At 34.8% G+C, this 15,826-nt stretch overlaps 1 long non-coding RNA gene across 1 annotated transcript; it reads right to left on the reverse strand.

Annotated features, from left to right (window-relative positions):
- Positions 1 to 1,206: 1,206 nt before the first annotated feature.
- LOC114471612 (uncharacterized) lies at positions 1,207 to 5,311 on the reverse strand. Its single transcript, XR_003674997.1, has 3 exons — positions 5,219 to 5,311; positions 4,788 to 5,132; positions 1,207 to 1,220 (listed from the first exon to the last, which is right to left on the reverse strand). It is a non-coding gene; the product is annotated as an uncharacterized LOC114471612 (long non-coding RNA).
- Positions 5,312 to 15,826: the final 10,515 nt, after the last annotated feature.

The raw sequence follows: 15,826 nt of genomic DNA on the forward strand, positions 1-15,826 counted from the left end.
ACATTTTTTGGTTTTACGTCATTTGTGCATTTTTTGTAGTGTGATTCTGAAGTCATTTTGTATCTTTTTTGCCGTTGACAAAGTTTCAGGTCGAACAGGCACCGTGTCGGGAAGATATTTGCTTCACACACGCACGCACACACACCGAGACCTTTCTTGCATTATAGTATAGATATATATATATAGTTTTATAAAAAACAGAACATTCCATAATGTAATAGTCACACTACGACGACAGCCAAAAATGATTAATAACTAAATATTTAAATATTCAAATAATCTAAAAAAAGAAAAGTGCTTTTTATATCTCAAAAATCCAAATGTGCATTTTTTAAAGGGAAAAAAACTACATATGAATCATATAAAAATCCGTTGATCAGAAGGTTTACTTTTATTTATAAAAACTAACAAAGAGTAACACTGGATTGAAATTTTGAGTGACATCAAAATGGTTGAAATGTTTTTCAAGGAAGCAACAACACATACAAAACTATTTTACTTATCACATGTACATTTACAGTAGTCGGACACAAACATGAGTATTTGATTCTAAAAGAAAATCATTAACAACATTTTGACAATCAAAATAATGTGTGAAAGTGATAATAATAATAAACATGAAGGGTTAAGAAACAAAACTTTAATTTAACACACCATATTTCAAGAACTCATAAATTGAAAAGTAGAAATCTTTGACTCCAAATTAAAAGTGTAACCAAGTTTACATCACTACCCTAATTTACCATTTCTTGATCAGTTACATGAACACAAACATCACTGTAGATTGTTTCCTTTTTTGGTAATTGAGCCATTTTTATCTCCGCTTTGCCAGTTTTTCTCCCGCTGAATGTTGGTGTGGAGTAAACCAGTGATTCACCATTTGTCTAAGTTGAAAAAAACAACAACTGTTAAAACAGAAAAATAAAATGAGGCAAAATAATTTTGTCTTTAAAGCCATACCTGTTGATCTTGTGAGTCATTGGTGGCTGATCTCATACCTGTTTAAAAAGTACAATAAATTGTGATTATTAAAAAAAAAAAAGTGTTTTTTTTTTTTTTAAATGTTCATAATTTGTGAGATTATTTTTTACAGCAACTGGTGCAAGTTTTCTTCTTCATGGAACAAATGCAGTAGATTAAAACAATCACAGTGATGATCAACGCAGCACAAATGAGACAGAGTACTGTGTTGGACAAACTCAAACGCTGCTTGTGGAGGTCTCCATCCATCTTCAAACCCACTTATTCCTGTTTTTACAGGGTCGCGGGGTCGTGGAGGTCTATAGGAATAAAAACAACAATCAGTAAAAGTCATTTTTCCTTTTTTAAAAAATAGGCTCAGATGTTTGCAGGTACCTTCACAAGTAAGTATCACATTTTCTTTAACATCCACAGTCAATGTCTCCAACAGAAAACTGCCTGAAAAAAAGAAGAAAAAACTTAATCAAAAACCAAAATAAAACACAAGAAGAAAGTCAGAAACTCATGATAAAAAACCTACTTTACACAAATAAAGTTTACAATCCAATTACAATAAATGTATTAATTCTAATGTTGAAAACACTGAATTAAAAACATTCTTAAAGTTTACTTACTTACAACACGGAGCATCAACAGCCAAAATATAAAAGATCTGCATTTTGTTCGTAATGCATTTACGCTTTATTGCGTTTACAGTAATGTACTTTCAGTAAGTGGGAGGAGCCACTATTTGACACAATATGATTGGTGTGTGAGTGTTGATGTTTTCTTTTTCTTTTACCACAATGGAAATAACTCGACCAATTTTCCACTCCATGGACATGGCTATGACACACACACACACACACACACACACACACACACACACACACACACACACACACACACACACACACACACACACACACACACACACACACACACACACACACACACAGGGAAAGAGAGCACTTTTTTTATGACTTCATTTACTTGAAATGAAAAAACACAAATAAATCAATGATGTTGAGGTTAAACCGATGAGCCTGTTTACATACACAATAAAGCATTTCTGATTACTGAAGTTTCAGATATTAGTTAAGTAATATGAGTGCCTTTATCAGGTCTCAAGTTTCCATTTTTTTTGGCTTCATTTGGTCAAAAATACCCAATTACCTTTGAGCATATTTTAATCCACAGTGATCTAAAAGGACAGTACATCTTCTCTAGGCTCTATAGATGAGGTTCAGAAATCAAGGAGCGTGACGCAATTTTTCAGCCAATCAGAGATCTGACCAATTTATTAATTTTCAGAGGCAGAGTGAGAACAGATGGGATAAATCAAAAGTAATCCTAAGAGAAACATATCCAAGGTGGAGAGAACAGATGCAATTCATTTTTCAGTCTGGATGAACCAGTTTTTTTTTGTATTTTTCAATGTGTGTCTGATCGGCCCTGAAACTCTGTTAGTTTGGTTTGAACAATCACACAACTGTGAAGTGTTCACATGACTTCAAGGTCAGCAGCATATGGGAGCTAGACTGTACTGTGATATATGGCTAAGACACATTTGTACCAAACTCCTCCTGGTACAAGGAGGGTCCAGCAATGAAGATACTCAGATACACGTACACAGAGATAGATGGAGATGTACAGAAAATGGAGAAACACAATGCAAATGTCAATGTCAATGCAAAGTCTCACTAAACTTTGCATTGAAATTATACTCTTTAATTAAAAGATCCAGGAAGAAAGTAGAGGAAAACCTTACAACAGTAACTACAGAGTGATACCTGCTTTCAGTCTGTAAAACATCAGAAAACTCATTAATAACACAAGAAAAAGTCACATATTTTGTCACTAGTCGGTTCTGATAGAAAAAGTCGCTCAGAGGAGTTAGTAAAAAAAACTCACAGTTGTGCACGTTTACGAGGATGCTGGTGGATTTGAAATAGGAAGGGGAGGGGGGAGCGTGGTAGTTTCCATTCCAGTATCACAGATTCTACATACTGCATCCTTGGTGGTGGATGGTGCATTAAGATGACAAATTAGGCTAATAAATCCTCTGCAGCTCACCTGCACTGACATACACTTGGTTCTCCACCTGTTCCTTCTGCATTCCCTCACCTCTCTTTCTTCTGTTCATAAGCTTGCTTCCACCTGGTGATATTGTTAGCTTCATCAGAATCAGTTGCTTTGTAGAGTTTGAGACCAAGTTCACAACATGCTAAACATAGACTGGAGCCACCACAGTCACATGGGCACCAAAGCCAATCACTGGAGAGACCACCACTACGCCCCACCTCCTGAGTCGACCCTCACTAACACTAACCCTCACCATTACTGAACAATTTCTCATTCTAATGAAATCATCACTGTGCTACAACAGCTGTCATTCTCTATCTACCTTATCAATTTCTGTCTGAAAAACGAATTATTCAAAACTTAACATGTTTGTTTAAACATACTAAGGGTTTGTGTTTAACACCAGGATAACCACAATGATAACATATTAAAGCTTATTACAATATTCAACCATACATACCCTTTAATTATCCAGTTTCTTTTTTGATTTAGATATGGCTCTACTTTTTCATGGGTTATAATATTCCCATTATTTGTTTTTAGTTGGACAGGGGTGTGGTTTCCATTCAGTAGGATAATGGAAAATAAACAAACTCTAAAGTTATTGTGTGTTTTGTTTATGGATTTCTTTAATCATAAGGTTTTCTTGATTTATTTCCCACCGAATTATTTCCTTAATTCATAACTAAAAATTTAAAATATTCAAATAAACAAAAAAAAGTGCTTTTATTTCTCAAAATTCCAAATGTGCATTTTTAAAAAGGACAAAAAACACATTTGAATCATATAAAAATCAGTGGATCAGAAGGTTAACTTTTATTTATAAAAACTAACAAAGAATAACACTGGATTGAAATTTTGAGTGATTTCAAAATTTTTAAAATATTTTACACGGAAGCAACAATGCATACAAAATTATTTTACTTTACACATGTACATTTACAGTAGTCTGACACAAATACGAGTATATTTGATTCTAAAACAAAATAATTAGGAACATTTTGATAATCAAATTAATGTGTGAAAGTGACAATAATAAACATGAAGGGTTAAGGAACAAAACTTTAATTTTACAAACCAATATTTCAAGAACTTGTAAATTTAAAAGTAGAAATCTTTGACTACAAATTAAAAGTGTAACCAAGTTTACATCACTACCCTAATTTACCATTTCTTGATTAGTTACACGAACACAAACATCACTGTAGATTGTTTCCTTCTTTGGTAATCGAGCCATTTTTCTCTCTGCTTTGCCAGTTTTTCTCCCGCTGAATGTTGGTGTGGAGTAAACCAGTGACTCACCATTTGTCTGAGATGAAAAAAAACAACTGTTAAAACAGAAAAATAAAATGAGGCAAAATAATTTTGTCTTTAAAGCCATACCTGTTGATCTTGGGAATCATTGGTGGCTGATCTCATACCTGTTTAAAAAGTACAATAAATTGTCATTATTTAAAAATTTGATTAAAAGTGTTTTTTTTTTTTGTTTTTTTTAAATGTTCATAATTTGTGACATTTTTATTTTATTTTACCATAACAGCAACTGCTGCATGTTTTCTTCTTCATGGAACAAATGCAGTAGACTAAAACAATCACAGTGATGATCAACGCAGCACAAATGAGACAGAGTACTGTGATGGACCAATGTAAACGCTGCTCATGGAGGTCTATAGGAATAAAACCAACAGTCAGTAAAAGTCATTTTTCCTCTTTTAAAAATAGGCTCAGATGTTTGCAGGTACCTTCAGTGTTCAGATGTGTCCTTTGACCCCAAAGGATGTGTCCACATGCAGCCACAGCACAGTGATAAATCCCTGCATCAGAGAAGTTCCTGGAGAAACTATAGAAACATCTCTGTGCAGACGGAGTCCTCAGACTGCTGTGACAGTCCTCACCACCATCATTGTGAGTGTAAATAAAACTGGGATGGGATTTATCCAACGCAGATTTAAACCAGTAAAAAGCAGGATTGTTGGAGCACATTTTATTTTCAGAGTTGGATAATAGTGAACACTTCACTGAGGTTTGGACTCCTGGATAAACAGTAGGAGGCTCCTGAATGATGGAGCTGATATCAGATTCTGTTTCTGGAACATAGAAAACATATTTTAATGAACATGTAATACAGGCGTCATTTTTTCAATTAAACAAAGACTAGACATGTTTCAATTACCTTTAACTTTTATAAAATGTCCCGTCACAAATGTCCAATTTAGCCACTCATTTTTCACACAGTAGTACAGGCCGGTATCATTCAGCTTAGCTTCACTGATACAGAGAACAAAGGTTCCAGGCTCTTGTTTTAATGTAAGGCGATTAGATCCTCCATCAATTTCTTCATCATCAAAAAAATATGTTCCTCCCAAGAATTCAGGAAAGTGCCCAGAAATAATTCTAATCCAGAACAGTTTTTTATCAGGTGAAGGTTTGAGACGATCACAAGTAAGAGTCACATTTTGTTTAACATCCACAGTCAATGTCTCCAACTGAAAACTGCCTGAAAAAAAGAAGTAAAAACTTAATCAAAAACCAAAATAAAACACAAGAAGAAAGTCAGAAACTCATGATAAAAAACCTACTTTACACAAATAAAGTTTACAATCCAATTACAATAAATGTATTAATTCTAATGTTGAAAACACTGAATTAAAAACATTTTTAAAGTTTACTTACTTACAACACGGAGCATCAACAGCCAAAGATAAAAGATCTGCATTTTGTTCGTAATGCTTTTACGCTTTATTGCGCTTACAGTAATGTACTCTCAGTAAGGGGGAGGAGCCACTATTAGACACAATATGATTGGTTTGTGAGTGTTGATGTTTTTCTCTTCTACCACAATGGAAATAACTCAACCAATTTTCCACTCCATAGACATGTCTATAACACACACACACACACACACACACACACACACACACACACACACACACACACACACACACACACACACACACACACACACACACACACACACACAGTTTGATGACATTTTGGAGGCAGCTTATAAACCACCACCATTGGCCCCGCCCCTCCAATAAAAACTAGCACCAGTTAATAGCTTAGATTGAGAGAACTGTGATTTTTACCAAATACTAAACATTTCAGGCAACCTCATTTTAATTCCAGGCGACCACACATAGGGTCCTGACCCCAGGTTGAAAAACGCTATAGTAGGTAGATAGCATAGCATAGATTCTTTATTGAATATTTCAGAGAATGACTGGGCATATCTTCTCTGCTCTGGGAGCCCCGCCCATAATCAAGACGTTTTTTGAATTTCCAGCCCAGACACACGTCACCCTAAACCTCAGGGTTTAGTTACTGTTTTAATTATTATTTTAAATAAAGCTTGAAAGACAAACAAATACAGCAACAAATAGGGTGATCATGTTGAGGTCATAACAATAACATAATTAAACATTCATTTTCTGATTTTTAGTTTTATATATTCTAAGTTCTGATTGACTTCATGTGACAATGAGTGTCTTACAGCAGCTTCTCAGAATGTGTTTCTATCTTTGAAACTCAGGTGTTTCAAATGTTTTTATTAGAACATTTTAGACAGTATTTAAATATACACTATAAGTATGCAATTAAATAACTTTTGTGTGCTCTTCTTGACTTCAAGTAAAACAGGCAACAAACAATACGACGAACTAAAATTAACAACATCCAGAGAGATTCAACAACTCTATTCACTCCAATGGTTGTTTTTTACAGTAATGGCGGCTCATAGAGCCTCACATTTTGTCCCTGAAGTTAAGTAAGTTGTTGACTGTTGTAGCGCGTTGAAGCTACTGCAGATGAGACAGTTTGTGATGCACTTTAGACGTTTTAAATAATCATATTAAACATGATTATTATCAGCGTATCTAAACCCATTAACGTTTGTTTTTTTTAATGACCCTTTTTTTTAAGAAAATTAAAGAAAATTCAAATTAATACAAACTGTATACAATACATATGAACACATTTTTAAACCAAACTACTGTTGGCCCAAACTATGTCAAAAAAGCAGGTAAACTAGCTTCTATAGTGAGGAATACAGATATAAAAAAAAAACACAAAATTGTGAACAGTAACAAAAGAAAGGTGCATTTCAGTTCAGGGTGTCGGAATATGAAACAATGTAAATTATGACATCAGTTATTAAGCTTCCTTAAAAACACAGTCAACTTGACTCAAAGAAACTCACAAAAATAACAACAAATACACTGAAAATAAGGAAATACCACATAAACAGACAAAATTACTTACAATTAAAGAAAAAAAATCAAAGCAACACATACTGTATACAATACATATTATCACATTTTTTAACCAAATAAATGTTGGCCTTAACTATGTCAAAAAAGCAGGTAAACTAGCTGTTTTAACTAATCATTAATACAAATTTACCTTAGGGAAATAAACTATTTATGGAACTACATATATTGTATACACATACATATGATGGTGTACTGTATAAATGTTGTCAATCAATGCAGTTATTGACAACAAATTACTGAAAATCCCAGTTATGTCAATGGATTTAAATTGATCACCAATAACTTCTGGGACTAAATTCAGTCTTACATGAATCATGTGACGGTCAAGCATTTTGGATTTCTGTTGTCACAACTCTCTCTCTATACGGCTCTGGGCAAAATAAGACACTGGGGAGGAAGAGGACCACCCACCCACCCATCTATCCATCAGCTGATCAAACTATCATATGGATTATAATGATACATTAGAGATATTAAGGTTAACAGGGTCTTGAAGAAATGGAGAGTATTTATAAGTTCATCAAGACATATTTTTATATGTGGAGGTTCTTTCTTTTTCCACTGTGTGAGAAGCAACTTCTTAGCAGTGATAATGCTGGAAGAAAGAAAACACTTCTGAGAATTGTTTAGTCTTACAGTGTCTGATATTCCGAGAATGATCATATTTAAATCAGGATCTAGCTGAATTTTAGGGATTTAAATATTCTAAAAATATTTATTCAATAGTTGTGAACTTTGGGGCATAATGTCTCCTTCAAGATACAACTCTATTCCTTCATCTACAGTATGTGCTCAGTGGTGGTGGTTTGCTCCTCCTCCACAGATGCATGTACAGGACAGTACGCCTTGTACAAATGTTAATGCACATATTAGTAAGTTGAAGAATTTAGAAAAAGTGTAAATATTTTAAGCTGTTAGCCCAGGTGAGATTCAAACCAGAGACCTTCTGATTACAAGCCCAGCATCAATAACCACTCGGCACCACTCCACTATATAAAATAAAATCCACCCCTCGTTTTTTTTTTTTTGTAACATGATCAGGAATTTAAGTTTCTTTCCTCATCATACATGGTAGTGAAAATCTTAAAAAGATTGTCAGCTCATATCAGGACAGATTTAACAACCCCACATTTATTCACATTATTGATCAATTTATTGAAAGTAAATGCAATTATTTCTAAAGTAAGAAACATTTAAAAATCAAAATTATAAGTAAAATACAAAAGTTTAAGCTAATTTTTTTTTTAAAGCAATTGACATGAATAACAGACCTAAAGCATAGACATACAGACTAAAGAACAGCAATGAATATCAAAATAAATGAGTATGAATGTTAAACTGAACATCAAATCTGTTTCAGGCTGAACACTGCCTTTTTCAGTGGGTCATTCAATTTGCAGGTAGAAGTTTGCTGAAACACTACAACAGTGTAGATTCTTCCTTGTTGCCAACTTGTTTTGTTGAAGACTGAAGCAGAATAAACCTGTGGATCCTCGTCTCCCTGGAAAAAAATAAAGTTTATTTTTGAATTTACAGCTTTGATTTTCATACAGAAAACGGGGAATAAAAAAAATCACACAAAATTAACACCTTACCCACTGACCGTGGAGATCACCACTGGCTGATCCAACACCTTTTGGGATTTTGAGAAATATTAGATATTAAACAAAAATTATATAATATATTAATAATGTTCATCATAGTTTTTGGAAGACATTGTTTTTTTACGTCTTACCATAACAACAACTGCTGCATGTTTTCTTCTTCATGGAACAAATGCAGTAGACTAAAACAATCACAGTGATGGTCAACGCAGCACAAATGAGACAGAGTACTGTGATGGACCAATGTAAATGCTGCTCATGGAGGTCTATAGGAATAAAACCATCATTCAGTGTAAGTCATTTTCCCTTTTTTAAAAAATAGGCTCAGATGTTTGCAGGTACCTTCAGTGTTCAGATGTGTCCCTTGACCCCAAAGGATGTGTCCACATGCAGCCACAGCACAGTGATAAATCCCTGCATCAGAGAAGTTCCTGGAGAAACTATAGAAACATCTCTGTGCAGACGGAGTCCTCAGACTGCTGTGACAGTCCTCACCACCATCATTGTGAGTGTAAATAAAACTGGGATGGGATTTATCCAACGCAGATTTAAACCAGTAAAAAGCAGGATTGTTGGAGCACATTTTATTTTCAGAGTTGGATAATAGTGAACACTTCACTGAGGTTTGGACTCCTGGATAAACAGTAGGAGGCTCCTGAATGATGGAGCTGATATCAGATTCTGTTTCTGGAACATAGAAAACATATTTGAATGAACATGTAATACAGGCATCATTTTTCCAATTAAACAAAGACTAGACATGTTTCAAATACCTTTAACTTTTATAAAATGTCCCGTCACAAATGTCCAATTTAGCCACTCATTTTCCACACAGTAGTACAGGCCGGTATCATTCAGCTTAGCTTCACTGATACGGAGAACAAAGGTTCCAGGCTCTTGTTTTGTTGTGATGCGATCAGATTTTCCATCAATATCTTCATTATCAAATAAATATGTTCCTCCCAAGAATTCAGGAAAGTGCCCAGAAATAAATCTAATCCAGAACAGTTTTTTATCAGGTGAAGGTTTGAGACGATCACAAGTAATATTCACATTTTGTTTAACATCCACAGTCAATGTCTCCAACTGAAAACTGCCTGAAAAAAAGAAGAAAAAGCTTAACCAAAAACCAAAACAAAACACAAGAAGAAAGTCAGAAACTCATGATAAAAAACCTACTTTACACAAATAAAGTTTACAATCCAATTACAATAAATGTATTAATTCTAATGTTGAAAACACTGAATTAAAAACATTTTTAAAGTTTACTTACTTACAACACGGAGCATCAACAGCCAAAGATAAAAGATCTGCATTTTGTTCGTAATGCATTTACGCTTTATTGCGCTTACAGTAATGTACTCTCAGTAAGTGGGAGGAGCCACTATTAGACACAATATGATTGGTTTGTTAGTGTTGATGTTTTTTTTTCTTCTACCACAATGGAAATAACTCAACCAATTTTCCACTCCATAGACATGTCTATAACACACACACACACACACACACACACACACACACACACACACACACACACACACACACACACACACACACACACACACACACACACACACACACACACACACACACGTTTTTCTGCAGAAAACAAATGTATTTACATATGAGGCAGTGCTAATGCAATTGAATACTGTTATTGGCTGAGATGGAGTTTGATGACATTTTTATAGAATCAGAACAGTATCATAATCAATGAACTCTTGCAGGGTTTTTCACAAATGCACATGCTTTGTTTCACAGTTGTATTTCAGATTCACAAATGCACACAAATCTGTTTCACAAATATATATTTTGTGCAAAATTGTAATATAATTTCTGAAATGCACACGCTCTACTTCACGTATATTATTTTGAGGCACACTTGTAATATACATCCACAGATAATACAAATTGCTGAATGTGCATTAACAAACTGCTTCTGTGCAGTGAATTTTGAGACTGCCCTGACGTCGCGAGTCAACGAACGTCACCATTGGCTGATAAAACTGATTGACAGATTAATCAGCCAATCAGGTGTGTTTGTTTTCAGTCAATCATATGGCTTTTTACATTTTCTCCACACTTTTAAACCAATTGCAGAGCTACTGATATGTCTGCGCATACGCCCCTCCAATAAAAACTAGCACCTGTCAACAGCTTGGATTGAGAGAATTATGACTAGACAGATTTAGTGACTATTGGGTCGTGATCCCATTTTGATAAAACAAATATTAATATATTTATAAAAAAAAAAATGTTTTTACCAAATACTAGACATTTCAGGCAACCTCATTTTAATTCCAGGCAACCACACATATGGTCCTGACCCCAGGTTGAAAAACACTTTAGTAGGTAGATAGCATAGCATAGATTCTTTATTGAATTTTTCAGAGAATGACTGGGCATGTCTTCTCTGCTCTGGGAGCCCCGCCCATAATCAAGACGTTTTTTGAATTTCCAGCCCAGACACACGTCACCCTAAACCTCAGGGTTTAGTTACTGTTTTAATTATTATTTTAAATAAAGCTTGAAAGACAAACAAATACAGCAACAAATAGGGTGATCATGTTGAGGTCATAACAATAACATAATTAAACATTTATTTTCTGATTTTTAGTTTTATATATTCTCAGTTCTGATTGACTTCATGTGACAATGACTGTCTTACAGTAGCTTCTCAGAATATGTTTCTAACTTTGAAACACAGGTGTTTCAAATGTTTTTATTAGAACATTTTAGACAGTATTTAAATATACACTATAAGTATGCAATTAAATAACTTTTGTGTGCTCTTCTTTTCTTCAAGTAAAACAGGCAACAAACAATACCACGAACTAAAATTAACAACATCCAGAGAGATTCAACAACTCTGTTCACTCCAATGGTTGTTTTTTTACAGTAATGGCGGCTCATGGAGCCTCAAATTTTGTCCCTGAAGTTAAGTGAGTAGTTGACTGTTGTAGCGCGTTGAAGCTACTGCAGATGAGACAGTTTGTGATGCACTTTAGACATTTAAATATTCATATTGATTATTATTATTATTATCAGCGTATCTAAACCCATTAACGTGTGGTGTTTTTAATGATCCCTTTTTTTAAGGAAATTAAAGAAAATTCAAAGTAATACAAACTGTATCCAATACTTATTAACATGTATTTTTTAACCAAACTAATGTTGGCCTTAACTACGTCAAAAAAGCAGGTAAACTAGCTTCTATAGTGAGGAATACAGATATAAAAAAAACACAAAATTGAGAACAGTAACAAAAGAAAGGTGCATTTCAGTTCAGGGTGTCGGAATATGAAACAATGTAAATTATGAAATCAGTTATTAAGCTCCCTTAAATACACAGACAACTTGACTCAAAGAGTTTCCACTGTGTGAGAAGCAACTTCTTGGCAGTTATAATTCTGGGATAGTTGGGAACTTTGGGGCATAATGCGTCCTTCAAGATACAACTCTATTCCTTCATCTACAGTATGTGCTCAGTGGTGCTGGTTTTCTCCTCCTCCACAGATGCATGTATTGTACAGTACACCTTGTACAAATGTTAATGCACATAATAGCAGTGTTGGGAACGTTACTTTAAAAAAGTAATTAGCTATAGTTACTCACTACTTGTTCCAAAAAGTAACTGCGTTAGTAACTAAATTACTCTATAATAAAAGTAACTCATTACCAAGGAAAGTAACTATTAGCGTTACTGTTAAAAAAAAAAAAAGTTGCTATATGTCAAAGAATTCAGATTTTTTAGATGTGTGTGTCGTCGTGAGGTGCTTCATTATTTAGAGTTGCTTACAACGGATGTCGACGAAGTCTTCACTCCTGGTTATAATGAACACTTCACATACACGTTCTTACCTTTGACCACAATTAATTTAAAGTAGTGTTTGTATCGCCATCTTAAAAATGACAACATTTCATCAGACTGCTCCACGTTCGCCATCTGCTGCTTCATCATATCTGTAGTGGTTGTGTGCGTGTGTGTGTGTGTGTGTGTGTGTGTGTGTGTGTCACGTGTGCTGGCACGTCGCCTTAGCCAATCATAATCGCTCACCTTGTTTATAACCCACCGCCTCACAACAGCTGAGTAAGAAGCCGGGGATGCTTTCGGATAAAAGTTTATTCAATCAATACATGTAACGCACCGCATTTAACGTTCAGTAACAATAACGGTGTAAAAAGTAATTAGTTAGATTACCCCGTTACTGAAAAACAAACGCCGTTATTTTAAACGCCGTTATTCCAAACACTGCATATTAGTAAGTTGAAAAAAGTGGAAATATTTTAAGCTGTTAGCCCAGGTGAGATTCAAACCAGAGACCTTCTGATTACAAGCCCAGCATCTTTAACCACTAGGCACCACTCCTCTATATAAAATAAAATCCATCCCTCATTTTTTTTTTTTTTTTTGGAGTATGATCAGGAATTTAGGTTTATTTCCTCATCATACATGGTAGTGAAAATCTTAAAAAGATTATCAGCTCATATCAGGACAAATTTAACAACCCCACATTTATTCACATCATTGATCAATTTATTGAAAGTAAATGCAATTATTTCTAAAGTAAAAAACATTTAAAAATCAAAATTGGAGGTAAAAAGCAAATGTTTTTTTTTTTTACGCAATTGACATGAATAACAGACCTAAAGCATAGACATACAGACTAAAGAACAGCAATGAATATCAAAATAAAAGAGTATGAATGTTAAACTGAACATCAAATCTGTTTCAGGCTGAACACTGCCTTTTTCAGTGGGTCATTCAATTTGCAGGTAGAAGTTTGCTGAAACACTACAACAGTGTAGATTCTTCCTTGTTGCCAACTTGTTTTGTTGAAGACTGAAGCAGAATAAACCTGTGGATCCTCGTCTCCCTGGAAAAAAGTAAAGTTTATTTTTGAATTTACAGCTTTGATTTTCTTACAGAAAACGGGGAATAAAAAAAAAATCATTAAGCTTTTATTAACACCTTACCCACTGACCGTGGAGATCACCACTGGCTGATCCAACACCTTTTGGGATTTTGAGAAATAATGTATATTAAACAAAAATTATATAATAGATTAATTGTGTTCATCATTATATTATTTGCAAGAATTTTCTTTTTTACTTCTTACCATAACAACAACCGCTGCATGTTTTCTTCTTCATGGAACAAATGCAGTAGACTAAAACAATCACAGTGATGGTCAACGCAGCACAAATGAGACAGAGTTCTGTGTTGGACAAACGCAAACGCTGCTCATGGAGGTCTCCATCCATCTTCAAACCCACTTATTCCTGTTTTTACAGGGTCGCGGGGTCGTAGAGGTCTTTAGGAATAAAAACAACAATCAGTGAAAGTCATTTTTCCTTTTTTAAAAAATAGGCTCAGATGTTTGCAGGTACCGTCACAAGTAAGTATCACATTTTGTTTAACATCCACAGTCAATGTCTCCAACTGAAAACTGCCTGAAAAAAAGAAGAAAAAACTTCATCAAAAACCAAAGTAAAACACAAGAAGAAAGTCAGAAACTCATGAAAAAAATCCTACTTTACACAAATAAAGTTTACAATCCAATTATAATACATTTATTATTTCTAATGTTGAAAACACTGAATTAAAAACATTCTTAAAGTTTACTTACTTACAACACGGAGCATTAACAGCCAAAGATAAAAGATCTGTTTTTTCATTTACGCTTTATTGCGTTTACAGTAATGTACTCTCAGTAAGTGGGAGGAGCCACTATTAGACACAATATGATTGGTTTGTGAGTGCTGATGTTTTTCTCTTCTACCACAATGGAAATAACTCAACCAATTTTCCACTCCATAGACGTGACTATAGCACACACACACACACACACACACACACACACACACACACACACACACACACACACACACACACACACACACACGCACACACACACACACACACACACACACACACGGGTAAATTGAACACAATATTACCTTATATATGTATAAATACCATATGAAAATAATAAACAAAAACATTTAAATAATATCAAATAAAACAACTATATAATACTGGAGATTAATTTGTTTGTCAATAATCATTAATAGCCTCTGTAAAAAAAATAACTTTATTTGAATATATTTTTTTTAAAGCTATAGGGAGCCTGTGCAAAAAAGTCAAAGAGCCACATGTGGCTCCTGAGCCGCTGGTTGCAGTAAAACCCTGAACTAACCAATCTGTTGCGTTCCGGTGTAAATGCAAAACTGTGCCTTTTAAAACTGGTGTAACAGCTTAGGTTCAACATTCAGCGGATACTGAGTTGAAGTATAGACATAGCTCATATGTTGTTATCACACGGGGAATGGCAACGGGGTTTGCTAAGAGGAAAAGCTGACGTCATCATCTGTGATAATGTTCACCACACTGGCAGTGCTGGGAGCGGGACTCACTTCAATTGGTCCGAGGAGGCCGACACTGGCTGCTGTTGTTGACGTGCTTGGCTCCGGGTCACGTGGGTTATCAAACATTGTTCGGCTTTTAAGTAAACTCCATGTGGTCTTTTATACTCTCGCTATCAGTTATCAGCAACGGGTGTGCTTAATTTGATCAGTAGCAGCATTGACGTCACGATCAACAACCTGGGGTGGGGCACCGAAATGTTCGTTCTTATTCGTTCTGGTTACGTTTACATCGGAGACGGTGCCATATTGGTACCGCATTTTGGTACCCAACCCTAGTGCTCGGCGGTGCTGGTTAGCTCCTCCTCCACAGGTCCATGTACAGTACACCTTCTACAACATTCTGTCTGTACCAGCTAATAGCGTCACACCTGTTTATTGCTAGTGCTTGTTTGGTTCTTCAAGGAATGGCCTTGTACAAATGTTGATGCACATATTAATAAGTTAAAGAATTTACAAAAAGTGTAAATGTTTTAAGCT

Source organism: Gouania willdenowi, chromosome 10 (genome assembly GCF_900634775.1).
Source record: "Gouania willdenowi chromosome 10, fGouWil2.1, whole genome shotgun sequence".
NCBI lineage: Eukaryota > Metazoa > Chordata > Actinopteri > Blenniiformes > Gobiesocidae > Gouania > Gouania willdenowi.